A 23,791-nucleotide genomic window follows, 5' to 3' on the forward strand; every position below is an offset into this window, starting at 1 on the left:
CGAAACCACACATACCACCTACATTTAATTTCTGAACAACGGGAATTCTCCAAGGGCTACATTTTAAACTGAATATGCTTATTATAAATAAAAGGTATATAAACTACAAATCAAGTCAGAGATTTTAACACAGTAATCACGCTTATGTATATATCCATACACTATAGAAATGAAAATACTGCAATCATACATGGGAATAACACCACAGACACACATTTCCACCAAAATTATTGGGTTTACTGACCTATGAAGCTATTTACACATGCCTGTTTGAATCCTGAGTTCTTAACAACCCGTGGCTGCAATTTCAAGAAATCCTGAAGACTCAAGCTGACCTTCAAAATTCAATTCAGTTGAAATTTAATACTGACTATCAATAGGTTTATATTATGTGTTAAAATAAGATTTTAAACTAGCTTTGAAATATAGTAATACCTTTTTGAAGTTTCTTACACTGTTCCATCTTTTATCAGTCTTAAGCAATGAAGTTAAGTTTAAATAAACATCAGTGTCTGAAAACAGCAGGAACATCAACCATAGATTTTTACCTTTTTTTTTTTCTCCCCAGAGAACTCAGTGAAGCATAAATACACATAAACGTTCATCAAGAAAACCAATGTTCCTACTTATTCAATTTATATTCCTATTTACAAATGGCAATGACTATTAGCTAACATTACAACAGCATCTACTATCCTTGCAATTGCAAAGCTATAATTAGAGACATTACTCCGTACTTGAGCATTAAAAAATGTGTATTTTCTGGCAGTAATTTTTCTTTTCATTTATTAGAATATAAGGAGGAAATGAAAGCAGATGGGTAAGGGTGCTTAATGTTCACTTAACTATATGTTTACTTTTTTTTTTTTTCATCACAACTGAAAACCCTAAAAATTGTCCTGATTTTTGGTGAAAAAAAAAGAGACTCATCCCTTTTTTTTTTTTTTTTTTTTTTGACATTTTGTTATTTTTTAAGGGCTAAAGGACAGATTCTGTGGAACATCAAGAAAATATAATGCCATTTTAAAGGATAATGGAGAGACCACATTTAAATCAGTATTTTTTTCATGCATTGGAAAAAAAATTTAACCCTGTCATTTGCTTTGTCACTAATTCTTTTTATACTATAACATTTAGCATTTTAATCATTCAAGAAGCACTAGAATCTCATGCTAACACTGCCTTTGTGGGAAGAATAAGCTGTAATAGTAAACTGCCTTCTAACTCATATGTCCAGAAAAGAATTGCAAGATATCTCTCTTCCCCCTCCCCTTCCCTTACTCTTCTTCCCTTCCCCCCTCCCTTCCCTTTCCCTATCCCTTCCCTTCTCTTCACTACCCCATTCCCTCTTCCCTCTTCCTCCGCCCCCCTTCTCCCTTTCCCCTTTTCCCTTCCCTTCCCCCTTCCTTTCCCTTCCCTTCCTCTCATTTCCCATCTTTTTCCCATTCCCTACCCTTCCTCCTTCTTCTCCCCAGAGTTCTTTTCTTGTTTGTTAGGGTTATATATCTCAGTATTGGCCAATACATACCTTCCTATATTTCTTCACCAACACACAGCATGAACAGTAACTAAGTGAAAGGATGATATAGAAATTTCATGGTCACAGAAACACTTGGTCATTGGCTCAAGAAGAACAGACTTACAGAGACAAATGTTCATTTCTTATCAACCAACACTGAACCACACTATAAGTACTGAGGAAGTGTCTTGGATTTTTACAGGCGACTTGTGTATTTCACAACCATTTAAAAAATGATGGCAGAGACACTAGACAAAACTTGTTCAAGAACAAGTTCACCGCAAATATGTATTCATATTTTATCCAGACTGCTATCAAAAAGTGCTTCACCAAGCATAAAAATGAATTGCATTTACCAACAAGATTTTATAGCAGTAGTACCTCAAAAATTAACTTCTCCTGTCAAACATCAGCACACTAACTACGGGAACACTTTTCGTCTTTTAATAAATTACAGGGTTCATTACACTCAAGAGTACAGATCAATTATTAAATCACGAGTGACGATGTGAGTCATCAGAAATGCTATGAGCTCTCACTCTAACATGTCAAAGAAGCCATAAAACTCATGTCATTTGTATCAGACACCACATGTTGCAAAGGAGCTTGCAGAATACAAAATACATAACATACGTGTACACTCAATTATTAGGAATTAATTTGTGTGCAAAATGAGTAACTGTAAAAATATTCCTATTTATTGATCGATATTTTTTCCACTATTAAGCTGACTACCTCCCTACAGATTTCAGTGTTAAATGTATCAGAAGTTAATAAAGCTTATTGCAGTTTTTACAGTATTATCAGAATACGAAGACCCACAGTCATCAACCAGGCCACTGCCACAGTGGCACAAAAAAATGTCCCTGCCCAGCAAGGTCCTGCTCTGTTTACTTATAATTCAAGTAAGTAGGAAACAGGAGTATAAAAAGAGTGGTATATAATACAGTTATTCTGTCATTCTTTTTCACTCTTTTGCTAAGGTAGTAATAATTCCTGTAATACATTGATATACTTCATTGCACTACCTTTGCTGACTTCAAGTTTGAAAGCACTGTAAATGGTTTGCAGGATTACACCAATAATCATACATTACAATAGGCTCTTTCTTTAGTTAGAAGACTGAAATAACAATAATCTTTCCAAGGAGCCATTCTTGGGAGATTTCCAGCCTGACGTCGCAGACAACTATAGTTCATGCAGCTCAAAAAAGTCTTCAAGCCTTTTGAAGCCTAACTAAAACATCAGAACCTTTTGGATGTTCCAGTATCCTGTAACTACAGCACATGTACTAAAACTTAATAACACAAAAAGTACTTGAATTTATTTGATGCACATGGGATCTTCTTGAGACCCATGCAATACAGATCATAGGTTCTTGTGTAAAGATAATGCAATAAACAGCTCAACAATTCTTTAGAGTGGCTTTTGTGCTACTTGCAAGGAATCTGTTCTTCTGTGTCCCTCTTGTACTAAAGTAAGAAAATAAAAAAAGTTATTTTCTTTATCATCTTCACGGTATTAGAAAATTCTCTTTAAAGGGCCATGTGAAGGAAGAAGCTGCAATGTATAGCCTGAGTTTATTAAGAGATTAGACTCTGATGGATGTCACCATGAAAAAATGTAAAGTAAAAGCATCACAAATGGTTTGCACTGACTTTAGGATATCCATTTATTTTTATTTTCACTTGAGATTCCATCTAAGAAAGTAGGACTTATGTGAATATATGACACACACAGGCTCATACAAAAGCAAATCTTGAAGCTTTTTTAATACAGTGGTGGATAGTAGCATTGTTCAGCAAAGATATTTTCTGTCCCTTAAACAACCCTCCAGCATACAAATCATTACTCAAAAACATAAAAAATAAAAATAAAAAAATAAAAAAGTTTCACTGCTACTCTGAGACACTAATGGTATTTGTGTAATTATTTATATCCTGCACATCACCTGCAGTATCAAAGCATTACTTATCTAGAATTGCCTCCTAAATTAAGGGTAATGTTATATATCTATTGTCACAGCATAATTCTGACTGGGGACAAAAAAGCAGAGCAAAGCTGTAGATTGATGGATCTATAGTCTTGAACATACACAACACATATTGGAGAGATGGCTAAGAAACACCATGTGCTCTCCTGAGCACTCAGCATGCAATGAAAGATGCTTTTGATGGAGTTTTAGCCTTAAACCACATCAGCAAGACTATTTTATACATTTAAGTGTAGCCAGGGCAAACAGGATGTGAAGTCAGCCTTCAACATCATAGACATATCAAAGAAAGAGGCAGCACTCAAAAGCTTCTTTGAATGAGGCAACTCATTTTACAGTTAGTTAATCTAAATTATTATGATCAGTTAGCTGAGACCCAGTTTTTTTTCCATAGAGTACAAAGTGCATCACATTTCAACTATACAAATGTATATACATTTGTGTAAGAAAAATGTAAGAGTTTCGTGCATATATCTTTCCTAAACCTAGCTACAAGCAGGTAGGTATTCCCAGAAAGATCATAAAGCTTGGGATATACCTTAAGAAATGCCTTTTTCACATTTCCCATCACTTTCCAGATATAAAACAAAACAAAACAAACAAATAACAAACAACATCTGCCGTAAAAAACAAATTGGGTTGGGGAAAGGATTCTTTAAAATATGCTCTTTTTTTAACGTGCAGTGATTATGTAGTAGGAAAATTTGTCATGAATGTTCTCATCTAGCAAAGAAAAGTCTCTTTCACTTGGTTTCAGCATTCCTCTCCTCACAAATACAGTGACATTCTAAATCAAGTAATGCTTAACGACTTCTTCTCAAACTGACTAAAACTAATTATGCATTCATAATTTTCAGAAAGAAAATCAGTGTTTTCAGTGAAATTTCTGTTTTGATAGTTAAAAATCGTGTCATCTCACCATACTTTCTCCAACAATAAAATTTTCCTTGAGCAGGTGTCAACATCATCTCAATATTTTAGCAACAGTTAAGATACACTTTTCAGTGGATAAGGGATCAGAAAAGTAATCAAATACAAAAAAGTAAGGCTATGCACTATGCATAAACTTTTGAGACATGCAGTGCTGTACAGAGTATATCAGTTCACAGTTCAAGACGAAAACTTAAATAAATAGCAACCGAACAAGTAGTTTGCTGTACATAAGAGAGTTCTTTGTGCTATTTTGTGGGGAAAAAGAAAAAAAACAACCTCTTTTTTTTTGAGCCCGAGACAGCCAGTCAAGTAACACAGACTTTCAAGTAACATCTAACCAGGATACCTGACCCAGTAACATTGCATGAAAAAAAAAACTCCCTGTGGCCAACACCTAGAAAGCAAAAATACATGAGGATTACATCAAAAGGAACTGACCTATTTTTTTTCCCCTCTACATAAGCTTATTCCCTTTAGAAATTAGCAAAATACTACCCTATTCAAAATTAGTAATCAGCAGCTGCAAGTCATCAAGATTTCTCCAGTGACTCCCCCTTAGATGGCTTATTCTTTGAAGGGAAATCCAATTTCAATCACACATTAAACAGTTCCTCGTGACCCCATTGGGCATTTTTGAAGAGCTTCCCCTGCTATCATCATGAGAGGTGTGGACTTCAAAATCCTGATGGAATTAAACCCAAATTCTGAATCGCTTCTTCAAGCAGTTGTCTATATACAACGAAGGATTAACATTGTTTTACCACATCTCTGTGGCTGGGAGGCCGGTGTGCCTCATCCACACAGCACTCACAGTCTCGCCAGCACACCACAGCCACCCATACACAGCTGCCTCAGTGGAAATATTTGAGCAGGCATGGGCAAGCATGAGGCAAGGACTCAGATGGTACGCCGAGCTTGGAGGGCGATGGGCAGCCTGCTGGGGATTGCTAGGCAACCCAGGCCTGCTACTGACCCCAGCACCTTCGCCACAGTTGGGGCTTTTGAGGGAGAAAGGACCTTTCAGCAGTCTGTGCAGAGCCCTGTAAATGTAAAGCCCTGTTACTGTAAATAAGGGATAATAACAGGGTCACCCTATGTTCAGAACACTCAGTGGATAGCTAGATGGGTTTATTTATTTATTTATTTGGTTTTATTTTAATGGAGCTGACAAAATCTGGCAACAATGCACTGTGTAAAAAGTGACATTTTGACTCTAAGGGAGGAATTATTTGCAATTTGTTTTGAACAGAAGCTTAGTTCATGTCAGATGTGAACCTCCAGACAATCATTAGTTTAAACTGCCTGCTATGTGTTTAAAAATTTCAGTCAATTTATAACTGATCTGAATTGCAAATGAGATGGTAATAAGCCATTAGGGAACAACATATCTCTTTTTCACACTCACAGCCCTCTGCTTTAAGGGGCTTCAACTGCTCTGAAATATGAAAATACCATTTTAGTCATGCGCAGTATCAACAAACAGGGATAATTTTGAGATGCAGAAATGGAGTTTCTTGGAGAATCACTCGGAGAAGACTGGCAGCTGACACAGGAGCAAAGTAACATGGAGCCTGAGCTGTGAATAGCAGGCAGTAGTCAGCTGCCCGAAGAACAGATAGCCTGATTTGCTGATGGCACTGTAGCGCCTGGTATCTGACAAGCACTTGGTTACTTTGGTTGCTGACTACGGGATCTGAGCTATTTCTTATCCTCTGTGAAACCACTTTTGTGAGTGAACATAGGCTTTGCACTACCAAAGTATCTCTGTATAGTTACTCACATTTCCTCAATACTAACTACTGATTCTCCTGTGTTCAAAGGAGTAACAAGATGAATTTTTTTGTCATCCTTGTTCACATGTAGGCATCCTTTAAATACAATTATAACCTGCACAACTAAACATAGAGCAAATGTATTATAGATGATAGCATTAAGCATCATGGCTCTTGTCTCGAATATTTCTTCCCACTGATTGTTATCATGATTTATATCATCATAAATCGCCTACTGATTTATCATGTCTCATGGATGAAAAAACTATCTTTACATATCCCTACTGCTACTTTATAGCTATATAGCTACTCTTAAGTACCTGCTATTATTTGTTGAGGTTGATTGTTTTTTTTTTTTCACTGACTAATAAAATTAGTATCCCTTATAAAATTAATTTATTTCATTGTTTCTCAAGTCTGCAACTGAGTCCAACTGTATGCCTGACTGTACTAGATGACAAGAAATATAATCTCTACATTCAAATAGATTCACATACAGCTATGAAGGAGGGAGAAATTCAGATTTCTAATGTGCATCTGTGGAAGTGAGCACTGAGGACCACAGTACCAGTGTCATTGATATTCCCACACCATGGGATACTCTTGCGACCTTAGAGGTGAGTTAATGAGGCTCTGGAACACATTCCTCCCTGAAGCTATATGTATAAATACAGCTCCTGGAGGTTTTGTTTCTAGACAGTCTCTTTGTTGAGGGGAGACTAGCCCAGAGATGCCTACAGCAGCCTGTATAACTATAACCACTTTGCAGTCTTCCCCACAGGAGGTCCAACAAACCAAAATGCTGTTGTGTTAGCATATATGCTGGACTGGATTTCTGCAGAACACTCCTTCCTTCTTAAGAGAGCATTAAAGTGGATATTCCATCAATTCTTTCACGGCACATCCACTCAATCCCCTCTGCTTTTCAGAGATAGCACCATAAAATTGCTGATTGCAGGTGAACGTAAGTATTACACCACATCTCAGCTTTTCTAGGGAGTTCACAACAGCTCCTGTACAGCTGGCAATATGCTAGAAAGAGGATTGCTTGCTCAGTACTGTTATTGACCCGCTGTACAGCAGAAAGGAAATAGGCAAGGTCAAATAGATCAAAGGTAGAATGTTGAGGCAGAAACTTGCCTTGCTTAAGAAAGGTAGAAGTAACATGGAGAAAACGACTTGGGTAAAACCGTGGGATTAGATGACTGTTACAGGAACTTGATCAACTACTAGGACTGAAAAATAAATCCTCTATCTGTATCTCTCTGCCTCAAATAGCACAAATCTAAAACAAGTATAACAAGGACTGATTCTACTGAGATGGCTTTCATCAAACCCTAAACTATGGTGTACTTATGCATATAAAAACATAAATGCATATATGATTCCATTTTAACACTAACAAGAATTTCTACTGTATAAATATTAAAACCAAAGGGAAAATATATTTTCAATATTCTAATTTTCGTATTAAAAATCTGTAGTAACATGAATAAACCCCAGACAGGGAAAATCTGAGTTTTTGTTTTGTATTACTTCAAGAACAGATGCACTTAAAACTACTCAAGCATAGAAACTTCACAGATAATTCTCAACCACTGAAAGTAAAGAATTCCAAATTCCCAATTTCCCGGGAGCACAACAGATCATTCATCTCCGTCAAATCCCCATGAAGTAAATTAATCCTTTCCAATTATCCTTGCAATGCATATTTGGGATAACAGTTCTCTACTTTGAAATGTACATGACGTGTGGAGCTTCCACTCATTTTAGTGAGATAAAAAGCACATTTCCAATTTGGATCTTTGAAAAAGTCTGACATTCAGTATTTATTATAATAACAGAGATTAAGAATAGTCCTACTGAACACTAATATTTAAAGACATATTTCTTTCAGAAGTGATATTACAACACAGGACAATGAACACACTCCCAGAAGTATATACTTCAAGCAAAAAATATTTCCTGTGATAAATACAGAATTAAAAAAGGTATTACATGTTAATTCAGATGGAAATGGAGTAGTTACATACTTTCAAATCTAAATTCCAGCTATTTACAATTTCCCCAGCAATTGCACAACAATAAGAAATCTGCATTCAAGGTTTTCTGTCATCACATTGGGTTTGAGAAAAACAGCACACACACACAAAAAAAAGATCAGAATCCATCAAAATTTTGTAAGAGAAAAAATGTGGAAATCCTTTGCTCTCTGCTTCTTTCTCAGTGACATTAGGCTATTTAGTATTTTTGTCTCCATAGATCGGGTATTCAATATTAATTCCCTCAATTATTCTGGTAAAGTCAGTACATGCCACAGTGCATGCTTTAAATGTATTTTATTTTCCATACATCATTTTCTTCATCAGCATAAATGGGTTCTTGCATGTACAACCTACCCCTTGCATGTACACCTGAACAATCTGGCAGTTCAAATGCGTATATTATGTAGGGAAAGTGTTGAAATTTACATATCTGTTCCATTTAAATTTGAAAACTGACTTCCATAGGGAAGGTTCTTATCCTTATTTGACATGTGGCACAGGCCAAAGATCTGCAGTTGTATCTACTGAAAGGAAACCAACACAAACAGTGAGAGAGAAAGATATGAGCAATTTGGGTGATGTGATTTCTTGGACTTTCAGTTGTGTGTGTGTGATTGTCATATACTTTTGTGTCAGATATTTGGCTATCTAAATATTTCACTTTTCACATGACATAGTCCTAAGAGCATGTAGTATAAATCACTTATGAGAAGATAGTCATGTGAATGGCATCTCACAGACAAACAATAATTTCTAAGTTCTAATTGAACATAATCCAAACACAGAATAATATTTTGTTTGGTTAAAGAAGAATTCTACAGGAATCAAAGGCTTAGCCCTACATTCCTTCCTTATGTCAATATTCCTATTGAATTCAATGGGGTGCTTTATGTATATTGCTTGCTCTGAAAGTAATTCCTCCTACTTATTTCCATGGAAACTACAATGGATACAAAGAGCACAATAACACTATTTGACAGAGCAGATTCTCGGCTACAAAACACTATTTTTCAACATAATCACCACCATGAGATATGCATTTTTACTGTGATGAACAAGAAATTACATGCCATAGTCATAAAAATCTGCACCAGCATAGGTGACCCACCGTTTCTGTTGCTACTGTTGAAATGCACTACCCACCACTGTGTTCATACTCACTTCTTAGTCTCCCTAAACGTTCAGTAAGCACTGATGAATGTCAATAGGTGAAATTTTTCCACATGGAGTAACGTAAAGCACACCTTTTCTTTAAACATTATTTCTATATGTCGTAGTTTTCATGGAAACAAATAGGAGGCATTACTTCTAGAGCAAACTATGTACACGCTTCACTATGGCTGGATTTACTACCTACATGAGGTTCAACACTGAGGTTGTTCTCCATATTGATTATCAAATGAAACTGTAACCTAGGATTATCCACCTTTGTCTTGTGCAAATTCTTTTGGCTAGTGGCAATGATATTAGCATGCCATAGGAGAGCAGTCTATAAAGTTGCCAGGAGGTACAGAAGAAAGATATTGCAGAGATAACATCTCAGGGAAAAATAGGAGAAGATAGGTCTTGGTGATATGCAAATCAAGCCTTGAGAAACAGTCCACAGTGAAGGTCCCTGCAGGGATCTTTTAAATAGAAATGATTTTTAGTCAATATAGTCAGAGTTCAAAATAAAAGAATTTGGCCCTTGACTCTAAATCTGGCTGATTCATTATTAATAGTTATTTAAGAAGTTTTCTAACCAGTAGTTCAAAGTACAAACCTATTGTAGAGATAACATCGTACAATAATAATATACATTCAGTATTTTAAAAAGGTTTTTCTAAACACAGAACATGTAAAGAAAAGCACTATATACTGAGATTCATCCAAATTCTTGCAAAGAGCAGAATATTCTTATCCTAACATGCCCAGAGGGAAAACAGAAATTTTGGAGCAGAAGTCCAACCTCTTACAGCATTGCTGTTCAGTTTTCAGTGAATCCAACTGAAGCCCATCCAAGTTGTCTTGTTGCTGAATCCATGCTATGTTTGCTATGTTAGACTGAACTTGTCATCCTTCCCTTAGAGTTGGAGCTGAATGTGGAGTTGCAAACAAGAGGTAATACATAAACAAACTTGAACTTGAGCATATGAAGCTTCGTACTAACATGCAGAAGAACTTCTTTATGGCAAAGGTGACACAGCATTGGAACAGAGATGTCCAGGGAGGTTGTGGAGGCTCCTTCTATGGAGACATTAGAGACCTGCCTGGAGAGCTACCTGTGAGACATATTGTAGGGTATCTGCTTTAGCGGAGGCGTTGGACTTGATGATTGCTTGAGGGCCCTTCCAACACCAGTGAATGTGATTTTCTGTGATTGTGTGATTGAACAAGGCTGCATAAGGTTTCCACAAAAGAAAGACAGAAATGTCAAGGCAGTTGCTTCCTACAGCCACCACCCGGAGGCAGGAAAGTGGGAATCTGCATGCAGTGTCTCCTACATGCATATCTACAAAATTCAATCCAGCCCTCCATTTTCCATTTTCTCAAAATGTTTTTGTATTCATTCAAAGAGTGAGACATGACAGAATGCATGTGGATATGAGATAACATGTGCCTCAGGGCTAGTATCAGGAGGAAGGTGAAGGCAACAACCCCAGACATGAAGGTGAAGACAGTGATGCAAAATGCAGTTCATCTCACAGCTGCACAAACCTGGAAGCCTCATTACTGTGAATATAAGTCTTGAATGATCAAAAAAAAAAAAAAAAAAAAAAAGGAAAAACATAATTTCCCTGATGACTGTGTAATGTTCTATCTTCACTGATACAAAACATAACACAAAAGAAGTAAACAAAAAAATATGAAAGAAAATGCCTTTTAAGATATGTGGATCATTAAATTTGCAGAAAGGAACAGCTGCATTCCTGGATTGCAGTGTTATCAAATGACTGCTCAGAGGCAGATTGCAGTGTGAAGCCATAATGCCTCAGTGTATGACATTGTGGTCACAGATGTCCTTTGCTTCATACACCTTGCTGAAGTGGTTTGCAGGTGGGATTTGCTTTCAGCTGATTTTTATTTTCATTCTCTTTCATTAATGCATAATACTAAACTGACTTCTTGTTTGCCTAATGTGTCAAAGCTTCCGACTTCTCACATGCGCACAGCTTTCCCCTCAATGTCATGACAGTATTTAAGAAACATGGGATTGACCCAGAAAAAAGAGCTTTTGGGAATAAACCAGATATTTGTGTTTTTGAAAGTACTTCTGCTTCAGAGTGAAGTATCAAGTCATACTGGTACTAATTCCTGTGGTGGATTTTAACACTTCATTGATCTATAGACAGATCAGTCCTAACAGGTTGGTATTTACAAGGTTTTGTTTTGTTGTGTTTTGTTTTTATTTAATTGTTTAGCAAAATACAAGCTTGTACAAAAGATGAAAATCCATTTCTACACAGATTGAGAGCTCAACAGCATTGGCCATTCTGTAGCTAGGCTATGTCTGATAAATAGAATATACCTAAGAAAAGGGGAATGTGATTTGAAATATTAAGGAGTGTTTCCAGGGTAATAGTTCTAAGGACAAGTGGAGAAAGATTATATCTGGCTATCTATCTATGTGTCTCATAGGACTGCAGTATATACTACTTCTAGATACCAGGGCTAATCTCATCTTTAATATCCTACTTTCAAGAAGATTAAGATTCATCCACACAGCAGTACTACAAAGGGTGACCAGTCTTCCAAATTTGAGGAGGTAGATGTTGATACTGCAAAGCAACGTGGAGCAGCTGGAGCTGGTGTAAGCAGTGCCAAGAGGAATGGACTTTAGCAGGCAATCAGGCAAGCAGAAAGTAGCAGCAGGCCACATCATGTCCTGTTGAAAATGATGGAGAAATGTCAGGAATTCAGGGGTAGTTAATGGAGCATGCATTACCAGAAGACTGTGGGGATGGATATGCATACTAAGGGTTAATCTTGAACACAGCTGTATACTGTGCTGGCATATAAGCTTAACATACTTAATCAGGTGATTTATGCAATGTAGAATAGAGAAGCATAAATGTCTATCTTCTGGTACCTAAGTCCATTAACATTAGAATTAGACGTCATCTATATCCAGTATGCATTATTTTACTTATGATTATATATTTATTCCTTTATCAGATTTTTGTTTAAATGAGCTTCAATGAACACAAAAGACCTGAATAATTTGATGTGCAATAAATGTGTCCTCATAGCATTATTATTCCTTAAATAGAGGAAAGAATATGTCTAGATTAGCTCAAATGACAATTCCCTATCTTACATTAGGTTCCCTAAGTTACAGTGGAAAACATTCATGCAATCCCAAATGAAAGAGTTCAAAAAAATGACAGAAGGTATAGTTAATTAGTTGACTGGATTATTCAATCCTTGCATAAAGGCATGAGCTCAGCTTTAGTGAAGAAGTAAGAACTGACAGAAGTTAATGCCTTCTTTAAACATCTTAGACTCTTGTCAAAATTATAATTGCAATGATTTCCTGTATTTGGTATAACAGAGGGCTGATCTTTTTTTACCTGCTAGGAGTTTTCCTGTTAGAAAAGAGAACTGAATAAATCGAATAAAACACAAGGGTATCACATGCATTAGTACCTATTGTGTTACGTACTGTACGAAACACCTTGAAAAAACAATGTTCCTTATGTTAAAGGCACTTTTAGTATGAGAGGGACAAAAATGACAAACAGAAAAAGACAGACAGATGGAAGAACAAGAAAACAGTGACACAGTTGGTCATCCTGACAGGCAGCATTGCCAGTACATCCCTAGCATGACAGCTGTCAAAATTTTGTTTAAATTCACAGTAAAAGAAAGTTTTACAGAGGCAGCTAAGGAAAATCTCCTACAAAAACAGTGAAGTGAAGCAAGCTAAAAATCAAAAATATGTAAGACAAATCAGAATGAGGGTTTTTTTTTTTCCCCCTCTGATACACTTTCCTTCTGAGGGAATAAAAAATAAAAAAGAAAATGGTTTATTTTCCAGATGTCTAGATCCATACCCCAGTATGATAAACTTTCTTTTCATTCACTGATGTTCTGCATTCATTGTCCTAATCCAACTGAAGAAACCCTTATCTTTACTTGAAATTCCCCTATCTCCTAGAAAATTGATGTGTAATGCTTATAAGAAAAAAGCTGCTTTTCCTCTGAACACGTTTCCCACCTTCAGACACACCAGACATTTTCAGAGTGTCAAGTATGTAGGAAACATGGCTTTGTTCACATGATAGGAAGGCCCTACAGAGTGATTTGGACAGGCTGAATAACTGGGCTGGGACCAATGGGATGAAGTTCAAGAAGACCAAGTGCCAAGTTCTGCCTTTGGCCACAGCAATCTCAGGCAACACTGCAGGCTTGGGGCAGAATGGCTAGAAGACTCTGTAGAAGAAATGGATCTGGAAGATTTGGTTGACACTTGGCTGAACATGATCCAGCAGTATGCCCAGGTGGCAAAGAAGACCAACGGCATTCTGGCTTGTATCAGAAATGGTGTTGCCATCAGGTGCAGGGAAGAAATCATCCCCCTGTACTCAGTCCTGGTGAGGCTGCACCTTAAGTACTGTGTTCAGTTTTGGGCCTGTCACTACAAGAAAGAGATTGAGGCCCAGGAGCGTGTCAAGAGAAGGGCAAGAAAGCTGGTGAGGGTTTTCTAGCACAGGTCTTATGAGAAGTGCCTGAGGGAACTGTGATTGTTTAGTCTGGAGAAGAGGAGGCTCAGGGAAGACCTTATCACTCTCTATAGCTACCTGAAGGAAGGTTGTGGTGAGGTGGGCGTCAGCCTCTTCTCCCATGTAACTAGCTATAGGACTAGAGGGAATGGCCTCAAGTTGCGCCAGGGGAGATTCAGATTGGATGTTAGGAACTATTTATCTGAGAGAGTGGTCAGGCACTGGAATGGGCTGCTCAGGGAGGTAGTGAAGTCATCATCCCTGGAGGTGTTCAAGAAATGTTTAGGTTTTGTACTGAGGGACATGGTTAGTGGGATATATTGATGATTGGTAGACAGTTGGACTTTTCCAACCTTCGTGATTCTATGATTCTATGATCAACAACTGCACTGTGAAAATACCCATGAAGATGTAGAAATAGATTCCTACCCATAGTCAGTTCTGCATGCGGAAAAGGGATTAAAAGCATAAGCCTAAGAATTCCAGGAAATCAAAAGATATTTGGGGAAGCAAAAATAAATGATCTTCTGTGAAATTCAGATGGGATGAGATTGTGTTATTTGTGACTATCCTAGGAGAGTGCTCTGAAAATAATGCCTCCTACTTTATGCTGGCTCATGACATCAGAGGTGGATGTTGGTGATATGGCAGTAGAGACTGAAACTTCCTACCAATATTTTGTTATATTTCGTTGATGTGAGAGCAGCAGAGGGGCAGTCTGTCAGAATACCATCTGACATGGAAGTGCATGTGAAGCAAAGGTGTGTCACTGAATTCCTTCATGTGGAAAAAAATGATACCCACTGGCATTCATTGATGCCTGAGAATTTGGCTCTATCAAATAGTGTGATTGTGCTCTCTTCCATAGAAATAAATAGGAGGCATTACTTTCAGAGTGACTTACATACAAGCACTACCCCTTTCAGTACCCATTCTGAAAATCAACCTAAGCAGCAAAAATCAAATCTGACCTTGGAAATGGTGGTGTTATGACCCAGAAGCTGGTCAAAAATCCTGTCAGTAATCTTTCTAGCTATATACAGAACAATACAGTTTTTCTAAAGCTCATGAAGACTTCATGACATAGTGCGCCATTTATTAAGCCAGAACTAAATGATACAGACTTTCCAAAACAAAGCACCATCATTTAGCTCCTCATTTTATCTCCAGAACTCATTGTGACAATATTTTCAGCCAGATCATAATCACTTAAAATGCACATTTAAATAGTATACTACTCTGTATGCAAAGATTGAATATAAAGAAAATGTAAAACAAGGTTTTCAAAATGAAGAAATACTGAAATTAGCATTGCTGTTTGTTTCCCTTTACTGTCCACACCCTCCTGACTATTCTGTCTGTAAAACTGAATGAAGAACAGAAAATCAAATATGTTGAGAGTCTACTATTGATCTAAATGAGTAACAGGATGTCCTATAGAGTAACAGAAACACTGGGGGAGGGAGACAGGAAATAAATTAAGAAAGGAAGAATTATTCATAATGGAAGCTACTCCTGTCTCCCAAGGATTCAGCATCTTAGATTTATGTTTGTTCTCTCACACTGATCTGCCTCGTTTCCATTGTTTGTTTCTGCTATTACCCAGCAGGCTTTTGCAAAAAGGTGCAGATTGTACCAGCTTTAAAAAAATACTGTATCAGTGTCAGCTGTGCTATTTCAAGTAATCCAGGTTGAAGATCTGCAAATGACTTCTAAATAAAAAACAAAACAAAACAAAATAAAATAAAATAAAATAAAATAAAATAAACTATGAAATAGATTTTGGCAAGCATGAATACATTTGGTATTATTAAAGAGTACCATTCCCCTTTTCACATCACGGCAGCACAAGAACAGAATTTGTAGCTGCTGCTCCAAAGATTTACAGGATAAAAACTGGCTCATTGCATCTGATGATGCTTCTCACTTGCAAAAGAGCAGCAGCTTGACATATCACAAGTCCCCGTGCTGCAACAAGCACAGGCAAATACTGACATCTTGTCAGTAACTCCTGACCTTGAGTTATGCAGCACTATGCTGGCATAACTACTCAAGCACATAAGCGACTAAGTCATTTTCTAAAACTCTCACAGATAAGAATCAGATACTGTGCTTGTCTGATGGAGACAGTTGAACATACTATATTAATACTAGTATCTTCTAAAACATATCCTGAGCCTTAGAAGTCCACTGTTTGAATAAATTCATCAACAAGATTTCAGTGTTTTCCTGCATGGTTGTACTCTTCTGTATCTGTAATGTATCAGTTGTCCAAGGTAGTCCACCAAGCTGTCATTCCCCTCCACCTAGAACCAGAGTCAGTCTTGTACACTGAGTTGCGCCAACAAAACATTCTTAGACAAGAGCACTGCTGACGCTTTACTTGCTGATATCATGCTGATGAGTTCAAACGGTTCCAGCCACTCTGCAATATTATTTGCCATCTCCTAAGATAACATCCATCAGTGGACACACTATAAGAACGGTGCAAACCTTTTACTAATCAATGTTTTGATAAATGACCGCTCAATTTGTTTACTAAAAAGCATTTAACTTAAATAAGATCTCATCATTCTGCTTTTGCTCTCCACTGGTAAGACATTCCCTTGTTAAAAAGAATTCTTTCAGCTTTGGTATCCTTAAGATTATTGATAATAGATGGTCTTTTCCTCTTTATTCTTTAGGCCCTGTCCTACAGATACCAATCTATTCCCAAAACTGCAGACAACATTTCCCATCCAGGAATTAAGCTTTAGATTTGAGAATGTCAGCTACACAAGAAAGGCATCTCAAACTATTACTAATACTCCATTTCAGTCTACCATGAGAAAAATCAGAAAAATGAAGATATTTATGATAAGCAATCACTGATAGAAATCATAAACAAATAAGTCTCTGTCTTTGAATACATCCCACTTCTCACTTGTACAGTAAGGGCAAAACAAGTATTTTCCTTCTATTCAGTGTTGCAATGCCCTAGGCTTTACACAAAGTGCAGTTGTTACAAGGAAGATACTATTTCTTGCAAGGAAAGTACTAATACTGCCCTAAAGAATTGCACTCTAAACTGTGCACTGGCAACACAATACAAATACATATTTGAGCAGGCAAATTTGAGTTGACAGGTGAAAGCCTATGTTTAAGGGACAAGCAATGCTTTACGCAGGAGCTGAAGTACTGGTTCACTCTAAAGAAAAAACTGGTTTCTAACAATGACCTGCGGGAGAAGTACATGCAAAGATCATTAGAGATGAGCAGTTCTCTTATTCCCAGGTCCTCTGTATTACTGACAGGCAGCTTCAAGAAGTAAGTAAATTTATTTCACAAAACTCAAAAAAAAAAAAATCATAATTTAACTTAAATTTATTAACATTAGAAAAGCTCAATTTTATCTTCAAAAGTCACGACCATTGATTTCTGAAAGAATTTATTTTGGTATATCTCTGCCAAGGGACTTATTTTCTGTGACATAAATAGTTGTTCTGTGAAGTCAGGCTGTCTCATAGCATATATTCCTCTCAGCGGAATCAACACACTACTCAGAACTCTTCACAGAACACAGTTGCTTTAGGAAGTAACGTCACTCCATTCAAGAGAAAAGATGATACAAGGCAGAAGGACATAATGCAAGGGCCTCAGACTTTTCAAAGGAAAGCTCTAGGGTGACCGTATGTTGCTTCTGAGCAACCAGTAAGCTCTGTCAGTCTAACCAATGGTGCTTGTTCTATGCATGGAAAAGAGTAAGGGGAAATGAAATTATCCATGTTTGGAATGAATACTGAACGTAAAATTTTGTAATGGAGGTGCAGGAGTAAGAAAAGAAAATTTAATACCTTTTGTAAATCAAAACAGATTAAGTTAAAATATAACTACAAAAGATTAACCTCAATCTTTGAGAAAAAAAAATGCAGTTATACGGAATCTCACAGAAGCACCATTTTTCCCCCTCATTTGTTTCTTTTTTTTATTTATTGTCTTCAATGAACTTTCTATAATTGCACTCAGAATTTGACCCTAAAGTCAAATAATTAAGATTGAAATCCTCCTTTTTTACAATTATTCATTATATTTTTAAGCTAATATGTTTGTTGCTTATTTTTATTGTCCCAGTGTAGTAACTTTTAATCAGATTCACATAGTTAAATATACTTTTTTTCTGACAGAAGTTGTGTATCTATCAGTCTTATTCAAGAGCATGAATTTTATCCAGGTAATTATGAGTAACTGATCAGGTTTTCTGCATGTCTGGGGTCCAGCTTTTCAAGATTTCCTCTGTTCCTTACATTGGATACGTAGAAAAAAAAAAAACATTCCTCTGAATTTCCATCTATACTCTCTTTCAAGGTCATAGGGATCTTCCGTAGTTCTCTCCTTCACATTTTCCTCTGGATCCCTCACTTTGTCTTTGTCCCTGAGAATGATACTCTTGCAAGTGTTTTCCATCCCAGCTCTGGATTCTATAGCCTCACTGACACCCAGATGAACTCAATTCCTCTGCCTCCATCTTATATGTATATAAAACGTTAATATATATTATCTGTATATAAACCTTTTCCTTTAAACTGATTGTAATAATTTTTATTACTTTTAAGGGGAGTGTTCCAGTTCTGGCTTTCAGGAAAAGTAATGTCCATTCTATGATTCTATGATTCGTACATTTCAAACCTATTTTCCTGAGTAAAAATGGTGGAGAATATTCTTTTCATCATATCACTTTTATTATGTGATATTTGGATGAGAAGAAACCATGATGGTTTTGGAAAAAACTGCTTACACAATGCTGCTTAATTAATATAATTGGTCTATGTACGTCACTCTGAAAATAATGCCTCCTATTTATTTACATAGAAAATGCACTAGATACAAGGAGCACAATAACACTATTTGATAAAGCAAATTCTAAGCTAGAAAACACTATTTTTTAACACAGTGACCACCATGAGCTCCACATTTCACCATCCATGAACAAGAGCCTGCATGCTGCACTTCTAAAGATATGCACCAAAAGAGGTGAATCACTTTCACTGTCACCACTGCTGAAACACACCACCCACTGCCTCATTGAGTTCACATCCACTGTTTGGTTTCCATAAACATTCAGCAAGCATCGATGAATGTCAGTGGGTGTAATGTTTTCCACGTGGAGGAATTCATTGACACACCTTTGCTTCATACAAACCTCCTTGTCAGACTGCTCCTCTGCTGCCCTCTGTCACACAGCAACAAAACATAACGGAATACTGGTGGGAAATTTCAGCCTTTACTGCCATACCACCAACATTTGCCTCTGATGTTGTCAGTCAACCTAAACAAATAGGAGGCATTATTTTCAGAACATCCCTCGTACATCCTTAGGAATGGGGTAGCAGTCCAAATATAGGGTTGAAAGATCAAGATGATTACCAGCTATTCATGGAGAACTGGAAAAAGCAATCAAAGAGGATGTGAGTTATTATCCATATCAGTTTAGGTTCAGAACCTATGGGAGGGAGAGAGCCCTCCCATAAAATCAGTTTAGAAGGATGAAAAAGAATCCGTTTGTTTAGCACTGTGTCTGAGACAAAACCAAATAGACTTACTGCTGTAAATACACTCCTCTACTGGCCTGCAGGAAAACATCACGGATCCTCAGGAGGAAATAGTGGGAGATTTTTATGACTTAATAATAATAATAATAATAAAATTTTAAAAAATGAAATAAATCCTGTGTTTACTCTTGCTATAGTCTCAAGCCTCACTGAAACCTTAGCAGTGATAAAAGGGAGGGCTGTTGAGGTGGGACTTGTGATTTTGGGATCCTGGAGGTAATGTCTGCTTTCCCTTATGGAACCATTGCTCTCTCTGTACACTTTCTACTCACCCACTTATGGGAGTGGGTGGAAGGTTGGGGAGAAGTCAAGTCCTTCTCAAGGACAACAAAAGAGGCCTTTGTAAAGCAACATGGACGCTAAAGTCCTAAGGGAGGTCCTAAGGGATTAAAACCAGAGAAAAAAAAATAATCCTTTGGTCCTCCAGACACAACAGTGGAAACAAACTACTTCTCCTTTACTTAATATTTAAAATATTAAAAGTTTGCAAATTCCCCAAAATGGAATCCAATTATCCTTACAAACAGAACCTGATTTCCCCAATTCTCTGAGCCACTGATGCTCAGCAGCTGGCTGAGCTGTTTTGCACTCTAGAATCTAGGACAGCTGACAGTCAACAGATTTACTTTGCTGAGAGGATTTGCTGGTAATTTTGTCCAGCTTCTGTCTTCCAATGACAGTCAATATTTTCCAAGTAAACTCATCCATGAATTCATGTAAAGGCCTGATTTAAAGCATTAGGCACTGACACATCCCCTTTTACTGCTTTAGATACAGTTCTAACTCCACCAAAAGATAAGCATTTTGATGGAATGCAGTGATCATTTATGTGCTGTTAAAGTAACACAGACAATTGAGCACCTTAAAATGCTGACGTGTTACTCTCTGAATGTCTTCTGTTTCAATGATCAAAAACTGGCCACAAAGTTATATACTAAAAAAAAGCATATAAAAATCTGACTAGTGCACAGCAATGCAACAGTGATGCTCTTGGTCCATGATTCTCTCAATGATAATTAAGGGCTAAAATCAGTATATTTTTCTTGCTAGATAGCTACAAAATGAGGAGGGGAAGGGAATACAGAAAGGAGGAAAGGGAAGTAGCAAAGTACTTCGATCAATCACTTATCAAACTTTTCCTGGTGCACCTGTACCTTTGGGAACCTGAATAACTCACTGAGGTGACACATGCAGTTCACTGTTCCCTGGCTAAAGCCATGATCACCAGACAGTATTCAGAGTAGTGTGCTACACTCAAACTATTGATGTGCTGGCAACAAATATCCTGTGTGAAGATACTTTTGTCAAAACAGACATTGTTCTGTCTAAATGTGCTTAAAATCAAATTAGTATCACTAAGCAGCAATCAACAGGTGGGTAAAAGTGTATGATACCAGTTAATTAAAGACAGTTCACAATTCTATCTTTCTGACAAAAGACAGACCAGGCAGAGTCTCTGAAATGCTTGAACTCTGTTTTGTGCCATGATAAACATGCACCAATTGTTGGAAATGGTCTTGATTGAGTCAAGCTATTGTAAAATCCATAAGTTCTCTCTCTCACCCATACCACTTACTGATATGCTCTATTTATTTAAAGTTTGAAAAGATACAGATGGTATTTAAACTGTCTGAAATCACATGTCAATAATGCACAACAGTTCTGATTATTAGGGATCTCCTTGCTGCCATATAATCTGTGTAAGGTCTCACTTAATGCAAAACTGAACCATTCAAATGTTCCCAACTATGACTACTGAGATAATGTCCATTATTGCAAGATCTAGGTCACTGTTATTTTAAAGCAGAGTCATGCTACTAGTCATATTTGCTAGTCATACAAACACCTTTCAGACAAAAGCAGCTGCAATTTCTCCTCTAAATAAGTTTTAAAGACTTTTGAAAGACAGAGATGGTAAAAATAAGTTGCACTCCACCATAATGCATGGTAGAGTGCAATGTCACAGAGGTTGTGGATGCCCCATCCCTAAGGCATTCAAGGCCAGTCTGGATGTGGCTCTGGGCAGCCTGGTCTAGTGGTTGGTGACCCTGCCCACAGCAGGGAGGTTGAAACTAGATGATCTTAGAGGTCCTTTTCAACCCAGGCCATTCTATGATTTTTCCCACAATGTGTACAATTTATTGTGAAAATCATTCAGTCCTTTGTGTGGAGGAAACTAGTACAACATTTACAGGAGCAAATTACAGAATAATTTCAGAATGGATGCTCACAGTAAAGAATAATGCATGTGAATTAAATACTGGAATAAATGTTAAGTAATAACAATGTCTTAAATCCATTGGTTTAGAAGGAGATTTCTTCATTCAGGCATCTGTTCATTTATATCAAATGGTTTTGCTCCTCTGTCACTGAGATATTTTTAACTTTTCTTCCCCTTCTCTCAAAATCTGTTCATTCAAATAGTCTCATCTTGACATATCACTGAAATATATTTCTGCTATGGTTAAGAAAGTAGACAGGACTCACTCAGTAAGACAATAAATAATTCAAAGTGGTGACCAGGATGCAGTTCTACACACAACTGCAAAATTTGAAACCTGCTGGGCAGAAATCAGTCACAGTCCAGATGTCCAGAATGATATCTTTTCATACTTTCCCCAAGGAAAGTAAATGCCTCTCCCCCCATCTTTTTTTTCTTTTTTTTCTTTTTTTTTCTTGTCTCCTGTTATGAGAATATTCATAATACTATCCCCAACTCTACGAAAATCCATATCACACTGTGGTTATTCTTCCTGGGTTTTCTTGTTTTTACTAAGAGAAGAGCATATCATCTTTATTTATACCAAGAGATGAGCATACCATCTTTATTTACACCAAGAGATGAGCTTACCATCTTCAGATGAACAGAAGATACTCCTAGAGTTACAAGCACAGAGAAGGGAAACAGCACACTTGTCATGGGTAATATAGCTAAATATCACCCTGAAGTAGAACAATTATCCTATGGTGCATATATCAAAATACTTCAAATTTCCAGCATCTTCTGAGTCACTAAGTTTATTTAAAATAGCTTGCAATCAATAACTTTAAGAAGTTAAATATAAGAGAGGTTTGATTTTGCTTTTCTAGAAAAAAAAAAAAACAAAATAAGGATACTGCTTTTAAGATAACCAAGCATAAGTAAGGTCATGGTTCTGGCCAACAAGATAACTGGATCCATAACCAAAGCAATACTTTAATTTCTATGTGACCTAATTTGTTAACACTGGTATTAAGCACACCAAAAGCAAGTAGAAATCTGAAATCCAAGCTTTTTTCTTCTTATAGCCTGTGTCACTGCACAGTTACACATACAAGGTATGGCACACTTCATCAGTAGGGAAAAGACTACCACAGAAAAGATTCCTTTTGTCAAGATAAGTTAAAGTAATGTTCTGATCTTCAGCAAAGATATGCAGTAATTTTGAGTATTTGTTCTTATTGCTTCCTACAAATGCTTAATGCATTACTGAATACTTGCACAAACTCCTTCCAACTACATACACAACGCTTAGAAGGATTCTTCCAGTGCCATCTTTATCCACAATGATCCTCATTCTTCAAAATTAAAAATTGTTTTTCTGCAAGATTAAAAAATTCATAATCCGTTCAGCACTGACTGCCAAACATGCTCGTGTGACAAGATTTTGGCCAAGGTGATAAACTGGGCATTTTTCCTATGTCACGTGACTTTTGTTGCTTATTTGGCATCGTGAAAATGAAAGGATTTATTTTATCATCATTTTCACATATATTTTACCTTTGCCAAATCCAGTTTTTAGTATGTGTTCTAATCAGACTTAATTTTGGCCTTGAGGGAAAAGAAAATTGAGCAGTCAAGGCATTGCAGAGCAGCCAACATCCGTGAGTGAAATTCAACTTTGGCGTAACCTAACTGGTTGGGCTTCAGCAGGAAAGTGTCTGTACAGGGGGAGCAGGGATGGAGGTGGCAGGTATTTGGAAGAGCATACAGAAAATTGCCAAAGCAGTTCAGAAATCCCTGCAGTAACAGCTCCAAAAACTGACAAACAAGAGCAGGAAAATCAAACCTGAACAAATAATTTGCAGTGCGTGTACATAAATTTACCTGGAAAATCCATTGCTCACTCTTAATCCCTTGTTAATCTTGAGCGTGACATAAGTTTTCAGGCTAGAACTCCACAGGATGATGAGTGATGAACAGGGATGTTTCAGCTGGGCAGAAAAAAAACAAGCCTTGGAACACCAGAAACTCGTTCT

At 37.0% G+C, this 23,791-nt stretch overlaps 1 long non-coding RNA gene across 50 annotated transcripts in view; it reads right to left on the reverse strand.

Moving 5' to 3' along the window:
- LOC124417794 overlaps nt 1-23,791 on the reverse strand; it is a 320,851-nt gene that overhangs the window by 33,750 nt on the left and 263,310 nt on the right. For 39 of the 50 annotated variants that reach the window (XR_006936143.1, XR_006936185.1, XR_006936174.1 and 36 more), the window contains one exon: nt 23,640-23,746. This is a non-coding gene — a long non-coding RNA (uncharacterized LOC124417794). Of the gene's footprint in view, nt 1-8,019; nt 12,128-17,374; nt 23,747-23,791 lie in introns of those variants that run through there. The other 11 variants (XR_006936183.1, XR_006936184.1, XR_006936175.1 and 8 more) reach the window with 4 other exon arrangements.

The sequence above is a fragment of the Gallus gallus genome, chromosome 2 (assembly GCF_016699485.2).
Source record: "Gallus gallus isolate bGalGal1 chromosome 2, bGalGal1.mat.broiler.GRCg7b, whole genome shotgun sequence".
NCBI classification, from domain to species: Eukaryota; Metazoa; Chordata; class Aves; order Galliformes; family Phasianidae; genus Gallus; species Gallus gallus.